Source organism: Piliocolobus tephrosceles, chromosome 19, assembly GCF_002776525.5.
Source record: "Piliocolobus tephrosceles isolate RC106 chromosome 19, ASM277652v3, whole genome shotgun sequence".
NCBI classification, from domain to species: Eukaryota; Metazoa; Chordata; class Mammalia; order Primates; family Cercopithecidae; genus Piliocolobus; species Piliocolobus tephrosceles.
Window position 1 is genome coordinate 14,330,330 of NC_045452.1, and position 21,427 is coordinate 14,351,756.

The 21,427-nt window shown below is 46.9% G+C and overlaps 1 protein-coding gene across 1 annotated transcript in view; it reads left to right on the forward strand.

Moving 5' to 3' along the window:
- The first annotated feature begins 127 nt into the window (after positions 1 to 127).
- SYN3 (synapsin III) overlaps positions 128 to 21,427 on the forward strand; it is a 548,862-nt gene continuing 527,562 nt past the window's right edge. The window contains exon 1 of the mRNA XM_023189045.3: positions 128 to 179. The gene's annotated coding sequence lies outside the window, so the exon portion shown is untranslated. The remainder of the gene's footprint in view (positions 180 to 21,427) is intronic.

Genomic DNA, 21,427 nt, shown 5'->3' on the forward strand with positions numbered 1-21,427 from the left:
TCCGGGGGCCTCTTTGCCCGAGCCAATGGGGCGCCGCGGCGCGGGGAGGCCGGGCCGCCGGGCGGGGGCGCTCGCGCGCGGTGAGGGGCAGAGGCTGAGCTCCCGGGATCCGGAGCGGATCTACTGGCGGGCGCCGCGCCGAGGCACCACCGGGCGTCGAGTTCCTGGCGGCTCGCACGGTAAGCGGCGCGCCGCCGCAAAGTAGACTTTGTAGGGTTTCTGACAGCCGGGAGACCCCACCCCGAGCGGGGGCTGCTGGTGCGTTCTCGCGTCGGGCGGCGTCCGCTGGAGCTCCGGCTCTGTGTCCGCGGGATGCGGGCGCACGGAGGGGCAGGGAGGGAGGCAGGTAGCCGCACTCCACGGTGTCTCCCCAGGCTGCCGCTGCCGGGGCCCTGGGGCGGTCCCTGGGACAGACAGATCGGCCTGCGGGGGCCGTCTGCCGGGCCCGGGAGCCGGGGGCGCGCAAGACTGTGGATCCTAAGACTGCCTCCACCCAGCGCCCGGCCGGGGGAAGAGCTTGCGGGAAACCAGGAACCGCAGCGGCTGGACCTCTGCTCTGCGCCGGCTCCTAGGACCTGCCTTAGGTCCCCAGACCCCTCATGACCTGTTGCCTTGGGTTTGGGGGGTCAGATTTGTCACGCCATGGCCGATTTCCAGTCAGCCTGGGGGCAGGACGAAATCTCAGAGTGGTTCCCTGGCCAAGCTAGAAGCAGAGAATAGCTCTGGATACAGCACCTCGTATCTATCCAGCACTTACTTGGCTCTTTCTGAGTGCCAGGCACGGTGCCAAGCCCTAGCAGCATGAAGAATGGCCTTGGGGAGCTCCTGGGGCTAAGAGGGACAGTAGGAGGAGCAATTGCAGTGCAGGGTAGTGCGGAAGACTCGAGATGGAGAAGAGGACGGTTAGGAAGCCAGGAAGGCTTCAGAGAGTAGGTGACCATTGACTAGAAGTCGGAGGTTTTGCCTGGCTGAAAAGTGTGTTGGGGGTGGGAGTTGATGGGGAACAGGAATTCCAGGTGGATTTTCTTGTGTAAAGGTAAAGAAACTGAAAAGGTCCAGTGTCCTGACCTAGAACATCAGATAATTCTACAGCAGATAATGGAGTAGGACCGGGTCTTGTTATAGGTAGGAAATAAGTTGTCGACATGGCAGGGAGCTAAAACATGCACAGACCTTAAAGTGCAGACTTAGAATATTTAGAATTTTATCCTGGAATGAAGGAGGGCCATGGAAGATTTCTGATCAGTGATCAGGTCTCTCTGGCAGCTCTGGGGACAACGGATGGAGACTGGAGCATCAGAAAGCTGGTAAGTTGTAGTTACTTTTTGGACCTTGGCTGCAAATACTCTTCCCCGCCTAAGGGCGCCCCCTCTGCCCGGGAGCCCTTCTCCCTGGCTTCTGGACATGGATTCAGGCGAAGAGATACTGTCCGTGTAATGCTTGCTTCTGCAGCCTGCACATCAGTTTGATACCGTTTCTGGAGCCTGTTACCTCGGTCTTGTCATCAGGGGACTCTGAAGGGTGCCTCTGCTCTTCTTTTCTCATCTTCGGGCCCTCTGTGTGCCCTTCTGTTCTCCCTGGGCTCCCCTTTCTGTTTCAGGGAGACCCAGTCTCAGCCATTGGAGGCAAGGCTGTGTGTAGATTGGTGTAGTAGAAAGAACAAGGGCTAGCTGGGAAATCAGACTAGAATGTCACTTTAGCCATAGGCTTTGGGGACATTAGCAACCTTCATGAACCTTCTTTTTCTGATTTAAAAGGAAATCATCATACTCATCTGTCATGGGTCAGGTTCCCTGGAGAAAGACTTGGCGCTTCTGAGATTTGTGTGCAGATAAGGGAAGCAGGATTGGGCAGAGGGAGATGTTGATCTATGGTGTAGTGCAAGAGAGGCCTCAATCCATCCCATGAGACAAAGGGACAAGGCCTTTGAAGCTTAATGTTGATCAGCCAGTGGGTGCAGGCTGACCCTAGGAAGGGAGCTAGGATGTCCCTTCAGCAGGACAGTTCCTGACTAGGGACTCAGCTGGGAGCTGGAGTAACCAACACTCTGGCAGCTGGACATGGGGAAGTCATGAGTGTCTTGGTCTTGGAGGGGGGTTGAGAGTTTCCCCAGGGCATCTGCTACACTACCTCACAAATGAGGTCGTGCTTTGTACTGTGCCTGGTGTGTAGTAGATATCTTAAAAGTATTCATTTCTCTCACCTTTAAATTTCGTGACTGCACGTGAAAATGAGTTTTGGAATTTGAGTTGAGTCAGCTTTTGTGAGGAGCTTTTAATAATCATAGCCACAAAAACTACTGCTTCCCATTTTTGAGTGTCTATTATGTATATACATTCTCTCCTAGTTGTCCAGTAATACTCCAACTTAGGTACTTTTATTCTCATTTTAAAGTAAACCCAGTCTCTTCCAAAACCCAACAGAGTTGATGTTCTTTCGCCACAAAATAATAATTATAATAGTGAGAACAATCACTTACAACTCTGTGATTTGTTACACTTTCCAAAGTGCTTTCATTGGTGGATTGTTTGATTAATCATTCATTCATCCACTAATTAACCAATCAATGTGTGTTGAGTGCCTCTTGAGGGGTATGTGCTGTTGTAGGTGCTGGGGAGAAAGCTCAGTCTGTTAGAGGAGATGGACATTAAATACTTAGATTCATCAAAAGCAAGCGTTGAGGGATGGAACATTGCATTGCATAGCCAGGATGTGATAGAGAATAACAGGCTCTCTGTCCAATTGACTCCTTGTCTTTTAGCTTCAATATAACCTTCTCGGAAAGGCCTTCTCTACTCCCTCCTTTTTATTCTCCCTTCATAATGGTCATTTATCTATTTTATTTACTTTCCTATTGTTGGTCCTCCCCTTTAGACTGCAGACTCCAGGGGATCATACATTGCTTCATCCCAGGAGCCTACCTCAGGGTTTAGCACGTATTTCTTAAATGAGTGACATGAATGAAGGGTGGATGTGCTTAACAGGGTAGTCAGGGAAGGTCTCCCAAAGGAGTACTATTTACACTGAGCTCTGGGGGACGAGAAAGATCCAGCAATGCCAAGATCAAGAGGCAGAGAGAACAGCTTAAATACAAAGACCATGAGGTGGAGGAATGGAGCCCATTGTGGTTGGAGCACATAGTAGGCAAATTGTGTGGAGTGGCCTGAGATGAGTTTGAAGGGGATGAAGTCTCGGAGGCCATGCTGAGCTTAGATTTTTATCTGAAGTGCAATGAATCATTGAAGGATTTTAAACCTGATATAATAGTGTATATTTGTGTGTTGTCTGTTATGCCTCTGGGAGGCAAACTCCTTGAAGAAAGGTGCTTAGTAAATATTGCCTAAATGAATGGATGATCTGGTTTATGTTTTGAAAGGAGCCCATCTCAGCTACCAGGTGAGAAGTGGAATAGAGAGAAGAAAGAATGAGATCTTGTCACAGTTGGAAGCTCAGTGAGAGATATATTGGTGTCTGGGCTAAAGGACAGCAATAGTGTTGGAGAAAAGTAAAAGGATTTGAGCTCTATTTAGGAAGCCAAATGGATAGGATTTGGCTGATACTTTAAATGCAGGGAATATGGGAAGGGGGAGGGGATGAAGGGTGGTGGCCAGCCTTATGGTTTAAGATTCATTGGCTACTGAAAGTCTGGCAGCTCCGTCAGTAAGTGACTGAATAAATAAAATGTAGTATAACATATAATAGAATGTTACTCAGTCATAACAAGGAGTGAAGTACTAATACGTGCTGCAATGTGGATGAACCTTAAAAATACTATGTGAAAGCATGTTTTAAAAGCCAGACACCGGCCGGGCGCTGTGGCTCAAGCCTGTAATCCCAGCACTTTGGGAGGCCGAGACGGGCGGATCACGAGGTCAGGAGATTGAGACCATCCTGGTTAACACGGTGAAACCCCGTCTGTACTAAAAAATACAAAAAACTAGCAGGGCGAGGTGGCGGCGCCTGTAGTCCCAGCTACTCGGGAGGCTGAGGCAGGAGAATGGCGGGAACCCGGGAGGTGGAGCTTGCAGGGAGCCGAGATCCGGCCACTGCACTCCAGCCTGGGTGACAGAGCAAGACTCCGTCTCAAAAAAAAAAAAAAAAAAAAAGCCAGACACCAAAGGTTATATATTGTATGTTTCCCTTTATGTGAAGCATCCAGAATAGGTAAATCCATAGAGACAGAGAACAGATTGGTGTTTGTGCTGGTCTGAGGGGGAAGTGGGACTGGGGCTTGACTGCTTAATGGCTCAGTGGTTTCCTTTTGGAGTGATGAAAATGTTTTGGAACTAGATAGAGGTGACAGTTTGCACATGATCATGAGGATAGTAAATGCCACACATTGTTAGTTTCAAATGGCTAGCTTTGAGTTATGTAAATTTCACCTAGTTAAAAAAAAAAACGGTTGGGTGGATGGGAGGATTATTCACATAACAGAGACTAGGCGAGGAGCAGGTTGTGCTTAGGGGATACAATTCAAATACTCTCTTGGAGATGCCCGTAAAACATCCACATAGAGACAGGCTTTGGCTGTGAGTCTGGAGTCTAGGAGGGGAGTCTGGGCTGGAGATATAAATATGGCAATTGTCAGCACTTAGATGTCAGCCAATAAAATGGATGAGTTTGAGCGTGTGAGAGAGAGAGAGAAGGAGAAAATCAGAGCCTGGATCATTCTTTAATTTGATCTTTATAACTATTCATAGGAGAGTGCTGTTCTCCTCATTTTTAGATAAGGACACTAACCCCTTCTCCCCTGTCCAAACGAACTTGCCCAGAATCAGTTTGTTGCTGTGAGTCTCCAGGCTTCCAATCCTTTGTCTTTCCCATCTCAGTGTGATGCCATTTAGAACTTCGGCAAACACTTTCTCTCACTTCTTTCGGTCATGATTGAGTATTCGCACGTGGCAAGCGCTGTCCAGGTATATGTTAGTGGAGAAAGTAGACATAGCTCTAATCTCATGGGGTTTATTCAGTAAACAAGTAACTGCAGCCCACGACTCCAGGAGACCTTAAGAGCACAGAACAGGGGCATCTATCCCTGGTTTGGTGGTTGGTGGGTGGTTGGGGAAGGCTTTCAAGAGACAGTGATGGTTAAGCTGAATTTGCAATAGAAGCAGAGGGAATGAAAGAAAGAGAATAATCCACCATTGTCTTCATTTCCCCGTTCCTCCCAGGCTCCTGGCATTTTCCAACTCAAGAGTCTACATTTTCTGTAACTCTAGAGGCAATAAGTAAATAAATGGCTTGGTTTGACTTCGAGGGAGAGCTTCAAAAGGGTAGCAGGGTCGGGTCCAAACAGCCTGTCTTTCAAAGCAAGGCTCCATCTCTTGCTCAAGTGACTTATCCTCTCTCTCTCTTTTTTTTTTTTGAAACGGAATCTCGCTCTGTCGCACCCAGGCTGGAGTGCATTGGCGTGATCTTGGCTCACTGCAACCTCCGCCTCCTGGGTTCAAGTGATTCTCCTGCCTCAGCCTCTGGAGTGGCTGGGATTACACCATGCCCGGCTGATTTTTGTATTTTCAGTGGAGACGGGGTTTCACCATGTTAGTCAGGCTGGTCTCGAACTCCTGATCTCAGGTGATACACCCACCTTGGCCTCCCAAAGTGCTGGGATTACAGGAATACTTATCCTCTCTCTCTCTTTTTTTATTTTTTTAAATGGAGTTTCGCTTTTGTTGCCCAAGCTGGAGTACAATGACGTGATCTCGGCTCACCGCAACTTCTGGCTCCCAGGTTCAAGCGATTCTTCTGCCGCAGCCTCCCGAGTAGCTGGGATTACAGGCATGCACCACCATGCCCGGCTAATTTTTTTATATTTTTAGTAGAGATAGGTTTTCTCCATGTTAGTCAGGCTGGTCTCGAACTCCCGACCTCAGGTGATCCGCCTGCCTCGGCCTCCCAAAGTGCTGGGATTATAAGTGTGAGCCACCGCGCCTGGCGACTTATCCGCTCTTAACCCGACTTTGTATACTTGGGATATGGAGCCATTGTTCAGCGCAGGAAATAAATGAGATGATATAGCAAAGTGCTGGACACGTGAAAAATGCTCAGAAAAATGTTATCTTGTTTGGAGAGGAAGACTTTCTGAGTTGATCAGTGGTTGCCACGCTCTCTACACTATTTAAAATACAGCTATCCATGCTCTCTTTGTTGGTTCTGATTTAGATGGCTTGAAATGAAAAATGATGATCTGTATGTTTAAAAAGCACCCTGGATGATTCTGATAAAAGCAAGTTCAGGAAGTGTTGGTTTAGATCAAATCCTTTTTGCTCTGATGAGCATGAAAGGGTTAAGCACCTAGAAGCAAAATTTTGCCTTCTAGGAATTATTAGCCAATGACGGTGCTGACCGATGATGTAATGTCTTTGGCTGGTGCTCCATTGGTTAAGTGTATTGTTTCTCTTGCTTCAGCTGTTCGAGGAGCAGAGCTGGAGCACAAGGGTTAATAATTTTGTGGAAGCAGTTAGGGCTCTCTCTCTCTTTTTCATTCCTCTTCTGCTAGGTGTGAGTATACAGCAGGGCCCTGCAGATTGTTGCCCTTCTCCTTCTAATAAACATCCACACTCTCCTTACACATCCACACTGTCCTCCTTACCTCCTCCCAAGCAGAGCACATGTGTCCGTAGTACTACGGAGGAGGAGAAGGAGGAGGAGGAGGAGAAGGAAGAGGAGGAGAAGGATTCTTTAGAGAAGAGAGCCCTTTCAAAGTTCCACGCTGCAGTCTCTTACTGCAGTCTCTCCTTGCCATCAGGGACGGGCACAGCCCCAGGTCCCTCTGAATGAATTGCTAAACTGCCACCTGCTTCTGAGTATTGTTCCACCTGGCAGAATCCTTAGAACCAGGAGGTGAGCCCAAGGTTTTGGAAGAGGGAGTGGGCCGGGTGGGAAGGAGCCGTGGGGTGCGGGGAGGACTAGCTCCAGACTGAAGGTCAGGTGCAAGCTCAAGCCAGTGGCTGCCACTGGCTAGTGATACAAGCTTGGGCAGGATGGTCTCCCTCTCTGGGTCTGTTTGCTAAAGTGCATGATATGAGGCTTGGATTAGGGCCCTCCTATTCCAAGTTTTAGCAGACACTGTCTAGGGAGTGTGCTCACCAGGAGCTACAAGGAAGCATGTTCTTGGTGTAGCTTTAGCTTTCTATCAGATACTCCCTGAAGGTACATGCTTTCTTTCAGGAATCTGGGCAGGAGGGGAGCTGGTTAGGTTATCTCTCTATCTCTGAAACCAGTTCTAATCTGGTTCCTCCTTATATTGTCTGCACTACCTCCAGAGCACTCCAACTCATTCCAGTGGCCCTTGCAGAATCTGGGCTGAGATTTCTCCAGAAACTCCTGAATGATCTCACGGATTTTGATCATGTCATTTGAGGGGAACCTTTGGGTCCCTGACCCTTGAGTTGTTGGTGTGCCTTAATATATTTGGGCACTTTTCTAGGTGTCCCAGGCTGGGGCTCTTAGGGGGGGGAGAGGAATTCTTTTTGTATTATGGATAACATAATTGTGATTTTTTGTTTGTTTGTTTGTGTTAAATGGGACATGGATTATTGCCTCTGCCTAAAACTTCTCACCTTGTCCTGAAAAGGTCCCAAGGTAGGCGCGTGTGTCTCAAGATGTAAATTGAAATGAGTAGATGTGGGGAAGGGAGAGGGGAGCAGAGCAGCTGGGGAAACCTGCTAGCAAGAAACACTGACCTTCATTTCATAAGTAATTCAAGAAATCCTTGCCTTTGATAGACACACTGCGATGCTGGCTATCTCTTGTGGTCCTCCAAAAATATACGAAATAGAAAATTCTTCTATTTTTATTTTTTCCAAATTGGATTGTAGTTGAGGGGTTCTCAGTTTTGGAGAATGGAGCCTAGAAAGGGTTATCTTTGTGTGTTGTGTGGTCCTTGGTATTTGCCACCCTGTGTTCTAGGCCAGGCTTTGCTGATGTAGGTCCTTGAGCAAGTCACCAAACCTTTCTGAGCCTCAGCTCCCTCACTTGTAAATCGCAGAGGTGGAGAGGAGTTGGGCTTGCTGATTTCTGCAGCCCTTCTAGGTCTGGCCATCTGGGCTTCAGATTGCTATAAGCCTTTGGAATTTGAATATGTTGAAGTGGGCCCAATGGGTACAGAATGTTTGAATAAAGGGATACACAGCATATGTCTTCTAGGTACTGGGTGCTTTACGTGGGTTTTAACTTATTTCACCATCCCAACTGCGCTGGGAGTGGGTAAAATTAACCCCATTCTACAGATGTGAAAATCAAGGCTAAAGGAGGTTGAGTGACTTGTCCAAGATGATCCACTTGCTCAGTGGCAGGGCTGGTATTTAGACCTGTGCAGGTAGATGTACTGAGGGAAGGATCCATGGCAGGATATTGGTGGGGATGGAGCAGGAATCTTTTGTCTGCCTTTGTTTCCTTGCATGCTGTTCTCTGTACTAGAAGTCATGTGCTGGTTTTGAGATAAACTAGCTCAGCCAGGTCACTGTAGCTTATCCACTCACTGTCTGGGACCACAAAAGATTGAAGGACCCTGGGTCTGAAAGGGACCTTACAGTTCTTTGGATCAAGCCCCTCAATTTGTTTTGCTTTGTTTTGTTTTGTTTTGTTTTTGAGACAGAGTCTCTCTCTGTCACCTAGGCTGGAGTGCAGTGGCGTGATCTCGGCTCACTGCAACCTCCACCTCCCAGGCTTAAGAGATTCTCATGTCTCAGCCTCCTGAGTAGCTGGGATTACAGACATGCGCCACCACACCCGGCTAATTTTTTTGTATTTTTAGTAAAGATGGGGTTTCACTATGTTGGCCAGGCTGGTCCTGAACTCCTGACCTCAAGTGATCCACCTGCCTCAGCCTCCCAAAGTGCTGGGGTTACAGGCGTGAGCCACCGTGCCTGGCCAAACCCCTCAATTTGTAGCTGAGAAAATGGAGGTCCACAGAAGTTAGGGGATTTGTTTCACGTCACTTGATGAGTTGACAGATGGGAAGAAACGGACACAAAGACTCCCTGTCTTAAGTGTTTGGAGATGTATTTTTATAATTTTTTTTTAAAGAAAAAACACAGCACTCATTTTTTTGAGACACGTGGGGAGACTGAGTTGCATTTAGTTATTCTCACCTCCAAGCCCCTTTCCAGTGTCAAAAGATTGGAGTAGGCTTATGGAACACCTCCTCTGCTTGGCTCTGTGGCTGGTGTCTGAGACACAGAGGGCGACAGGCAAGCTGAATATGAGACCTGGTCACTTTCCTTGAGCAGGCTCAGGCTGTGTTTCCTGGGGGCTTCTAGCTCACAGGTTAGCAGTCCTTCCCGATGGATGGGCCGAAACCCTGACCCTTTCCTCCTGTGTGCGGCTGGCACCCAATTTGTGCCACTATAAGAGCACTTGCCACATGATGTGTGGTTTTTGTTCTTTGTCTTCCCGACTAAGAGGCATGCTTCCAGAGCACAGCTCCCAAAATACTAGATTTAATTAATTGGTGGAGCTGCCTAATGGGGAGGCGGGTGTCAATAGCTTGGAGGAGAATAAAAACCATCCAGTAGTTATTAAAAAGCACAATGCAGATACTTGACCCTTTTCATGATCACTATAGCATTAAAAAAGTATCAACCAAATAACAGGCTTCAGAAATTCAAATTATTATCATAGGAAAGAGGAGTTATAATTATTCTGCAGGGCTAGAGGGCAAAGCTAGCTGCAGCAGTGGAATTTGGAGAAGAGCAGATAGCAGATAGAGGAAGAAAGTGCTGGTGGTGGAGCTGTCCAGCAGGGGGAGCCCACCTTCCAAGGCCCTGTCCTCATTGAAGCCCTGGCAAGGAGTGGAACTTGGCAATCTGTAACTTCCTTTTTAGATCTAACATTTCTTGATTATCTATCAAGCGGGAGTATATTAGAGGAAGCTGAGGGTACAGCGACACTGTGTCTTACTTATTCTTTAGGCCCTGAACCCATTGTATGGTGTGAAAATCATGTGTAGCTAAAAATACCCTAAAAATATTTTAATTGCCAGAAAGTTGCATTATACATGGTTTTTGTGTATGAAACCCTGCATAGTAATTCCCTTTGCTACCCAGTGTGCAAAACTCTGGCCTACGGCAAAATAAGTAGAAAAAGAAGGTCAAAAAAGAAGTTATCTGCATCTTCATGCTGCTGTGTTTTTAAGGTAACTGTCAAATCTCTAGGGCATGGGGTTCTTAGGAGTGCATACTTGCTTGCAAGGTTTCTGTAATTCAATTTGGGTAAACAACCTCTAATACCTTCAGACATGTTGTTTCAGTCCATTTTGCATTGCTATAAAGGAATGCCTGAGACTGGGTAATTTATAAAGAAAAGAGGTTTATTTGTCTAAAGGTTCTCTACAGGCTGTACAAGCATGGCACCAGCATCTGCTCAGCTTCTGGTGAGGCCTCAGGAAGCTTTAACTCATGGCAGAAGGTGAAGGGGTAACAAGCATGTCACATGGTGAGAGAGCAACAGAGAGAAGAGGACGTGCCAGGCTCCTATTAACAACCAGCTCTTGTGTGAACTAATAGGACAAGAACTGACTCATCACCCAGGGGAGGACACCAAGCCATTCATGAGGGATCCACCCCTATCACCAAAGCACTTCCCACCAGACCCCACCTCCCGTACTGGCGATCACATTTCAAAAATAATTTTGAGGGTATTTTTGGCTACACACGATTTTCACACCATACTATGGGTTTAGAACCTAAAGAATGAATAAGATGCAGTGTTGCCATGTCCTAATGCTATTTGGAGAAGGCAAACATCCAAACTATATCACATGTTAATAGTTTTTTTTTTTAAATGATAATGAAAATTAAATGAGATAATATATGTGGAAACCTCCAGCCCAGGAACTGTTGCTACATGGTAGGTGTTCAATAAAAGTAGGTAATCAGCATCTTGCTTCAGCAGACTGGTCCATGCTGGTCTTTTTAAAAATTTTTTTATTTTTTAATGTTTTTGAGACAGAGTCTCGCTCTGTCGCCCAGGCTGGAGTGCAGTGGCACGATCTCGGCTCACTGCAAGCCCCACCTCCCGGGTTCACGCCATTCTCCTGCCTCAGCCTCCTGAGTAGCTGGGACTACAGGCACCTGCAACCATGCCTGGTAATTTTTTGTATTTTTAGTAGAGACGGGGTTTCACCATGTTAGCCAGGGTGGTCTTGAACTCCTGACCTCATGATCTACCCGGCTTGGCCTCTCAAAGTGCTTGGATTACAGGCATGAGCCACCGCACCCAGTCCATGCTGGTCTTTGAAACATCTTAGAGAAGAAACTGGCCACTAGTGTCCAGGTGTTGGCTAGTGTTTTCTACTTGAGGTTGGGATGTTCTGCCTGCCTCCTCCTGACACTATTCATTCTTATACCCCTGAATGTTGCTTCTAAAGTCCAAAGTGGAAAAAGAATGGAGTTGAAGGCAACACAGACCTGAGTCCTCTCTGTGTTGGTTTTTTTTTTTTTTTGACAGAGACTTGCTCTGTTGCCCAGGCTGGAGTGCAGTGGCATGGTCTCGGCTCACTGCAACCTCCACCTCCCAGGTTCAAGCTATTCTCCTGCCTTAGCCTCCCGAGTAGCTGTGATTACAGGCGTCTGCCACCACTCCCAGCTAATTTTTTGTATTTTTGGTAGAGACAGGGTTTTATCATGTTGGCCAGGCTGGTCTTGAACTCCTGACCTCGTGATCTGCCTGCGTCGGCCTCCCAAAGTGCTGGGATTACAGGCATGAGTCACTGCACCCAGCCTAGGAGTGTGGATTTTATTCTATGTTGGAGGTCTTGAGCAAGGAGGTTACATAGTTTGAATTGTGCTTTTAATTGATTTTATCTTTTAAATTGTCATATAGTAAAATTGACCTTGTTTTGGTGTATTGCTCTGTGGCTTTTAACACATGTATCCAACCACCACCACCACAATGAAGACACAGAACAGTTCCACCATCCAAAATCCTCCCTCCAGCTGTGCTTTTAGTCACAAGCTCTCCATCTCCAACATTTGGCAATGATAACTCTGCTCTCTATCACTATAGTTTGTCTTTTCACAAATGCCCTCTAGGCTGGATGTGGTGGCTCACGCCTGTAATTCCAGGACTTTGGAGGCTGAGGTGGGAGGATTGCTTGAGGCCAGGAGGTGGAGGCTGCGGTGAGCTACAATTGCACCACTGCACTCCAACGTGGGCCACAGAATGAAACCCTGTCTCTAAAAACAGAAAAAAAGAATGAAGAATGTCATATAAATTGAATCACACAGTATGTAACCTTCAGAGACTGGCCTCTGTCCCTCAGCATAATGTCTTCAAGATTCATCTGTGTTGCTGTGTGTCATTCACTCTTCTTGCTGGCTAGTATTCCATTGTAGAGATGTACCATGGATTGTCTATCTATTGCTTGGATTGTTTCAAGGGATTATGGACACTTGGGTTGTTTCTAGTTTTTGTTTGTTTGTTTGGTTTGTTTTTTTGAAACAGTCTCGCTCTCTCGCCCATGCTGGAGTGCAGTGGTGTGATGTTGGCTCACCTCAAGCTCTGCCTCCCGGGTTCATGCCATTCTCCTGCCTCAGTCTCCCTAGTAGCTGGTACTACAGGCGCCAGCTACCATGCCGGGCTAATTTTTTTTTTTTTTGTATTTTTAGTAGAGACAGGGTTTCACCATGTTAGCCAGGATGGTCTCGATCTCCTGACCTCATGATCCGCCCACTTGGGCCTCCCAAAGTGCTAGGATTACAGGCGTGAGCCATGGCGCCTGGTCTTACTTTTTTTTCTTTTGAGATGAAGTTTTACTCTTTTTGCCCAGGCTGGAGTGCAGTGGCGCGATCTCGGCTCACCACAACCTCTGTCTCCTGGGTTCAAGCGTTTCTCCTGTCTCAGTCTCCCAAGTAACTGGGATTACAGGTGCATGCCACCACACCTAGCTGATTTTTGGATTTTTAGTAGAGATGGGGTTTCATCATATTGGTCAGGCTGGTCTCGAATTCCTGACCCCAGGTGATCCGCCCGCCTCAGCCTCCCAAAGTGCTGGGATTACAGGTGTGAGTCATCGCACCCAGTCAGGTTGTTTCTAGTTTTTAAGGATTATGAATAAAGCTGCTATAAACATTTGTATTTAAGTTTTTGTGTGGATGTGAGTTTTTGCTTCTCTAAGGTAGATACGCAAGAGTTGGATTGCTAGGACATATGCTAAGTTTACATTTAACTTTATAGGAAACTTCCAAACTAATTTCTAGAGTAGCCATGTCATTTTTCATTTCCATCAGCAATATATGAAAGTTCCAGTTGCTCTGCATTGGAATCAGTAGTTGGCATTGTTGGTATTTTTTATTTTAGCCATCTTTATAGTTTAGTGGTATCTCAATAGTTTAATTTGCATTTCCCTAACTTGCTAATTATGTTGAATATCTTTACAAGTGTGTATTTACCATGCCTATATTCTCTTTGACAAAGTGTCTGTTCAGGTCTATTACATGTTTTTTGTTTGTTTTTAAATTGCTTTTTTATTGTTGAGTTTTTAGTATTCTATGTATACCAGTACTTTCTTGGATATGTGACTTACAAATATTTGACATGTTTTTAAAGAATCATTCTGAAGTTAAGAAAGCCGTAGTGGGGGAAAGGTGGGAGCTATAGGATCAGTGAGTGGGTCGTTGTGGTAGTTCATGGGGGAGCGATCATGATGGGCTGGACTAAGGTCCTTGGGGTGAAAGAAGTGAGAAGTGGTTAAAAAAAAATTTTTTTTTGAAAGTAGAACCACCTGACCTGGTTGATGAATGAGATGTGGAATATGAGGGAAAATAGAAGGCAAGAATAGTAACACACCTGAAGATGTTGAGAATTTAAATATAAATCAGGCAAGGTTTCTATCCTCAAATGGCTCTCAGTCTGGAGAGAGATTTACTGTAACCAGTTCACCTGGAACACAGCCAGGTGTGCTGTCAGAGGTCATGTGCAAAGTATCAGGGGAGCAGAGGTGAGGGTGAAATTCCTAAGTGTCAGGTTTGCAAGGCTAGATGTCTGGACAGCCGCTCTCAAACTGTAATGTGTTTAAGAATCATCTGGGTCTGGGCACGGTGGCTTATGCCTATAATCCCAGCACTTTGGGAGGCCAAGGCAGGTGGATCACCTGAGGTCGGGAGTTCAAGACCAGCCTGACCAACATGGAGAAACCTCGTCTCTACTAAAAATACAAAAATTAGCTGGGTGTGGTGGCGCATGCCTGTAATCCCAGCTACTCAGGAGGCTGAGGCATGAGAATCGCTTGAACCCGGGAGGCAGAGGTTGCAGTGAGGCAGAGGTTACATTTAACTTTATAAGAAACTTCCAAACTAATTTCTAGAGTAGCCATGTCATTTTGCATTTCCCTCAGCAACGTATGAAAGTTCCAGTTGCTCTGCATTGAAATCAGTAGTTGCCATTGTTGGTATTTTCATGCCATTGCCCTCCAGCCTGGGCAACAAGAGCAAAACTCCATCTCAATTAAAAAAAAAAAAAAAAAAAAATCATCTGGGAAAGTTGTTAAAAATGCAAGTGGCTAGGTCCTGATCCCTCAAGTAGGAGACCTGTGGTTAGCAAACACCAGAAATAATTCTGTGTAGGTGTTTGGTCGAACGCACTATGAGAAACCCTAAGGGGAGCTGGGGAGAGTTCACAGAAAAGATGATGTTTGAAATGGGATTTCAGTGTTTAGTAGGAATTCTGACTTGGAGAAAGTTGGAGAAATGACAACCAGGCAGAGGCACAAGCAGAAGCAAAGGTCTGGAATAAGGTTAGAGAATGGCTAGAGGCTAGAATAAGCTTATGTTGGGTGATGGTGATGATGACTGATCGAAGACCATGTGTCTGTTTAGGGATGGGATGGGAGTCACTTGACCTCCTGTGCTCAATGAGTCTGTGAGTCTAAAGTGATTAAAGCAATTCATCAGCTCCTCAGTTATTAACAGGGGGCCTGCCGTGGTGAAATACACCAGGCAGTCCAAGAGCCAGGTGGACAGAACGTCTGTTATGCCTTCAAAGTCTCACGTGACTAGGCATGTTTGAGGAAAGCTACTGCTACGGTGAACCAGCTGGCTGGAGGTGTTGTGTTGGCAGAAGGTTGGTGGAAGAACGCACTGTACCTAGTACTGCTTTGGGCCTTCCTTGAAGCTCAAAGACTCTACATCTTCTTTTTGTACATCATCCTGCCCACTTTCCGAGCATGCTGCAGCCACATCTCCTGTGGCCTAACTGCTAGGTTGTTGTACCCTCACTGTGTGCAAAGCATAGTTCAATGCACTTTTTTTTTTTTCTGAGACAGTCTCACTCTGTCACCAGGATGGAGTGCAGTGGCACAATCTCGGCTCACTGCAACCTCCGCCTCCCAGGTTCAAGTGATTCTCCTGCCTCAGCCACCTGAGTAGCTGGGACTATAGGCACACACCACCACGCCCAGCTGATTTTTCTATTTTTAGTAGAGATGGTGTTTCACCATGTTGGCCAGGATGGTCTCGATCCCTAGACCCCATGATCCGCCTGCCTTAGCCTCCCAAAGTGCTGGGATTACAGGCATGAGCCACTGTGCCTAGCCCAGTTCAATGCACTTTATGTGGCTTAATTCACTTAATTCTCACCACAAGCTTGTAGATGAGTTAGAATTATTATCCCTGTTTTACAATGAGCAAACAAAGACACAGAAGGATGAATGACTGGCCCAATGTCACAGAGCTAAGAAACAGAATTGCTGGGATATTAACCCAGGTAGTTTTGACTTCATGGCTTGTGCTTTTATTTATTATATTTTATTTTTTTTTGAGATGGAGTTTCACTCTTGTTGCCCAAGCTGGAGTGCAGTGGCGCGATCTCAGCTCACTCCAACCTCTGTCTTCTGGGTTCAAGCGATTCTCTTGCCTTAGCCTCCTCAGTAGCTGGGATGACAGGTGCCTGCGACCACACCCAGCTAATTTTTGTATTTTTAGCAGAGATGGGGTTTTGCCATGTTGGCCAGGCTGGTCTCGAACACCTGACCTCAGGTGATCCGCCCTCCTCGGCCTCCCAAACTGCTGGGATTACAGGCGTGAACCTCTGTGTCCAGCTTTTGCTTGTGTTTTTAAACAGTGTGCTGCACTAACCTTATAGGGACATCGTTAGAGTATGAGAAGCAGGGGAAGTAGTAGCAGTAGCAACAACATACATAAGGTACTTACTGTAGACCAGTCACTGGCTTATGTGTTATTCTTAGAGTTAGTCCCGGTAAGGACTATTTCAATAATACACTTTTATGTTCTAAAGGTTTTTCTTTTTGATGTTAGTCCTTGGGTTGAAACTTTCTATTTTTCTTCCTTCTCGTCTAGTTAGTAACAAAAGGGTATATGGCCTGTGAGACTTGAAAGAGCAGTAGGAAGTATGAGAATATCATGGGAGCAGGAAGGCAGAAGCTCCAGAACAGTCCCAGGGCTTCCACCTGCAGCTCAGGGATCCTTTGGCCAGGACTTCATGGAGCACGACCTTAGCTAATCACAGCACAGTTTAAGGGTGGGAGAGCTGCTCAGTTCTAACCTGACTCCTACTCAAGATTCCTAACCTGACTCTTCTGTTACATAGGATGACTGGCTGCCTTGTGTTGGGTGGCATGGGCTCCAGGATCATTGGATTTTTCCTTCCACTCCTGGCTGCCTCTTTAGTAAAGTAGGGTGCTGCAGCATGCTGGGGACAGGAGCAGGTGCGACCCAGTGTCAACCAGCCTTTGGGGTGGTTGTTCTATGTGAGACTGTTTGCTCTTACGAGAAAGGGCCCTGGATTACTATGTTTTTAGAGTTCTTCAAAATCTGTCTTTCTCTCCACCTTCTCTTGCTTCAAGCAGCTGGTGTACTTTCCTCCAGCAAGATTCTTTCTGATTGACCACGTCCATTGGGCTAAAGTCTGGGAAAACAAATGACGAAATATACGTGTATTGTTTCCTAAGGAAGAATTATCTGACTAAAGGGCTTTGTTTCTTTTTATAAGGTTTAGAGAGAGGTGCTGTAGACAGGTGGGCCTGGCGGCCTTTCCTGCCCCTGACCCCCACACTTTTATTTCCAAGTTCTCAACTGTGTTGGTATCTTAGTCAGTTTGGGCTGTTATAATAACTACCACAGCTTAAACAACAGACAGTTCGGGAGGCCGGGAAGTCTGAGATCAGGGTACCAGACTGGTCAGGTTCTGCTTGAGGGCCCTTTTTCCTAGTTTGCAGATGAGATAGGAAACGAGCTCTGTGTCTTTTCTTATAAATGCATTAACCCCATCATGTGGGCTCTATCCTTGTGATCTAATCGCCTTCCAAAGGCCTCATCTCTAAATGCCATCACCTTAGGGATTGCAGTTTTAACATATGAATTTGGGGGACACACACATTCAGTCCTTAGCAGCTGAATGGTTGAGTTTGCTGCACAGAATTCCTCCAGGTAATGCAGGTGTACAGTATGATCTGGGAGAGAGAGGTTTGAACTTTCCTTTGGCAGAGGGAGAGAGGGAGTACCTGGGAAGCTTCCTGAGCAAGCTAATATCTGAGCTAGGTTTTGAAAGATGCATGGAGCTCATTAATCCAATGGGGTGGGGAGGGATTTTGAAGTGAATAAAAAGGATGGCATTCCAGGAAGCAGACACAGCATGTGCAGAGGCATGATATGCATGACAGGTAAGAGGATAAGTGTCAGGGAGCTACTGTGCAAGGATGCCCTAGTGGGAGATGAAGCTGGCACAAGTTAGAGTTACTAGTGCAGGCCGGGCGCGGTGGCTCATGCCTGTAATCCCAGCACTTTGGGAGGCTGAGACGGGTGGATCACGAGGTCAGGAGATCGAGACTTATCCTGGCTAACAGGGTGAAACCCCGTCTCTACTAAATATACAAAAAAACTTAGCTGAACGTGGTGGCAGGTGCCTGTAGTCCCAGCTACTCGGGAGGCTGAGGCAGCAGAATGGCGTGAACCTGGGAGGCGGAATTTGCAGTGAGCTGAGATAGTGCCACTGCACTCCAGCCTGGCGACAGAGCGAGACTCCATCTGAAAAAACAAAAAAAAAAGAAAAAGAAAGAAAGAGTTCCTAGTGCTACATGGGAGCTTTGACATTGTATTAGTCCACTCTCATGCTGCTAATAAAGTCCTACTTAGGCTGGGCACAGTGACTCACGCCTGTAATCCCAGCCCTTTGGGAGGCCGAGGCAGGCAGATCATGAGGTCAGGAGATTGAGACCATCCTGGCCAACATGGTGAAAACCCATCTCTACTGAAAATACCAAAAGAATTAGCTGGGCATGGTGGTGCGTGCCTGTAGTCCCAGCTACTCGGGAGGCTGAGGCAGGAGGATCGCTTGAACCAGGGAGTTGGAGGTTGCAGTGAGCCGAGATAGTGCCACTGCACTCTAGCCTGGCGACAGAGCAAGACTCTGTCTCAGAAAAAAAAAAAAAAAAAAAAAAGACATACCCAAGCCTGGGTGATTTATAAAGGAAAGAGGTTTAATTGACTCACAGTTCAACATGGCTGGGGAGGCCTCAGGAAATTTACAATCATGGTGGAAGGGGAAGCAAGGCACCTTCTTCACAGGGCAGCAGGAGGGAGAAGTGCAAGCAGGGGAAATGACAGACGCTTATAAAACCATCAGACCTTGTCAGACTCATTCATTATCATGAGAACAGCATGGGGGAAACCACCTCCACGATTCATTTCCGTCCACCTGGTCTCTACCTTGACACATGGGGATTATAGGGGATTACAATTCAAGATGAGATTTAGATGAGGACACACTAAGCATACCAGACATATATCAAGGAGCAACTGTAGTGTTTCAGTAGGGAACAATGTGGTTAAACTTATATTTGAAAAAAAAAATGTGACAGTCAGCGATATGGAAATGGATTTGCAGGAGAACTAATTGGATGCGTGGAGAGCCGTGGGTGCATAGTTTTGCTGTGGTCCGTGAAAGAGATGATGCATGTCTGAGCTAAGGATTGAGAGAAATTAAGGGAGGGTCAAAGCATCCCTTTCATTCGTCCACACTCTCAGAATAAACTCATGTTCTCTGTTATGGGGCTGGATGGAGGTGAATTTGGTAGGATCCCTGTCCTTAAAAAGTGTATAATCAGGCCGAGGTGGGCGGATCACGCGTTAGGCCGGGCAACAGAGCGAGACCCCATCTCAAAAAAAAAAAAAGTGTATAATCTAAAGGCATCTAAGAAACCAGTGATAATACAAGAGATGGAGTCACTCAGTTTTTTTGACTCACAAATATCTTTTGACCATCTACTATGAGCTAACCCTTTCTGGTAGGTGCTGGATGTATGACAGTGAAAAATAAGCAAAAATTCCTGTCTTTGTGGAGGTCACATACAAGTTGGGAGGGCACAGAAGTAATACCCTACAAAAGTAAATATGTAATAAGTTAGATGATAATGGGTATGACAGAGAAAATACAGGGAATGAGAGAGGGGTGTTGAGGGGAGGGCTACCATCTTTAAAAACGTGACATTTCACGCCTGTAATCCCAGCACTTTGGGAGGCCGAGGCCGGTGGATCACGAGGTCAGGAGATCGAGACCATCCTGGCTAACATGGTGAAACCCTGTTTCTACTAAAAATACAAAAAAAAAAAATTAGCCAGGCATGGTGGCAGGCGCCTGTAGTCCCAGCTACTCGGGAGGCTGAGGCAGGAGAATGGCGTGAACCTAGGAGGCGGAGCTTGCAGTGAGCCGAGATCGCGCCACTGCACTCCAGTCTGGGAGACGCAGTGAGACTCCGTCTCCAAAAAAAAAAAACGTGACATTTGAGGCCGGGTGCAGTGGCTTATGCCCATAATCCCAGCACTTTGGGAGGTTGAGGTGGGCAGATCACATGAGGTCAGGAGTTCAAGACCAGCCTGGCCAACATGATGAAACTCTGTCTCTACTAAAAATACAAAAAATTAGCCAGGTGTGGTGGCAGGTGCCTGTAATCCCAGCTACTTGGGAGGCTGAGGCAGGAGAATCGCTTGAACCTGGGAGGTGGAGGTTGCAGTGAGCCAAGATTGCACCACTGCACTCCAACCTGGGTGACACAGCGAAACTCTGCCTAAAAAAAAAAAAAAAAAAAAGTGACATTTGAATAAAGAGTTTAAGGAAGTAAGAGAATGTTATCATAAATATAAAAATATAGAGGCTAAAACACCTCCTGGAGGCATCATGGCATAGTAGCTTTGAGCATGGGTTTTAGGGTTAAGCAGACCTAAATTTGAATGCTAGCTCCACACCATACTGCCCAGTTGACCTTAGACATGCCTTCTCACCCCATTGAGCGTTGATGTCATTATCTATACAATAGGATTGGTGATACCCATCTCCCAGGATTGCCAGGAGCCTGGCACACAGAGTCCTCGCTAAATAGCTCATATTCAGAATGTTGAGGATGAGTCAGGTGGAGGTATCTCAAAGGCTTTATGGAGAAGGGACCCTGGGAGATGAACCCTGGAGACTTTGAAGCAGGAATTCCTGCCCAGGGCTCTCTGCTCTGCTGTTGCAGGTTTTGCAGAACAGAGTGCCAGGGACTTGGAGCAGAGAGGCAGAAGCCCCAGAACAGCCCCAGGGCTTCTACCCGCAGCTCAGTGATCCTTAGGCCAGGGTTTCATAGAGCACTACCTCAGCTAATCATGGCACAGTTTAGGGGTGCGAGAGCTGCTCGGTTCTAACCTGACTCTTACTCAAGATTTCCAACTTGACTCTTCTGTAATATTGGGTGACTGGCTGCCTTGGGTTGGGTGGCAGGGGCTCCAGGATCATTGGATTTCTCCTTCCACTCCTGGCTGCCTCTTTAATAAAGTAGGGTGCAGCAGCACCCTGGGGATGGGGCAGTCATGGGTCCTGATGTCATGCCCAGTTCTGTGGCCCTAGAGGCTTTCTTGAAGGCCCCAGAGCTTGCTTTTCTGCAGTTCTGGGGATTGTGTCCTTAAGCAGGTCCAGACCCTGGGGGAAAGGGTGTAAGAAATGCTCAACTGGAGCTCACAGTGGAGGTTAAGAGAGCGTGGGTGGGCTGGAAGGCAAGTTGGCTTTTCTTCAGCCGCCCAACCAGCCAGTGCTGCAGGAATGACTGTTTTCTGCAGAGCTGGAGGAGGCAGTGCTGCGGCAGTCATCCCCATCCTGGCTGTGAAAAATCCCTTCCTTGCCTGCAAGTGACAGCAGCTAGGGATCTTTTGGTGGAAAGCTGACGCCAGGATGTGAAGACTCTGCTTCCCTCTGCCTGTGGCGCGCCATCAACCTTAGGGATTCTGTGCCTGGCCTAAGGGGGTGTTACTGCTGCTTGGCAAAAGCCCAGCCACTTCCCAGGACTCAGGAAGCAGCTTTTGGTGGGGAGCCTGGGAGGCGGCAGCCCCTGATGAGAAAGGGAGCTCGCAGGGCACTGGATTCCCTGGGTATTCTTTTAATCTAGTTCTTTTTTCTTGTTTTATTTTCTGGATCTTTTTTTTTTTTTTTTTTTTTTTTT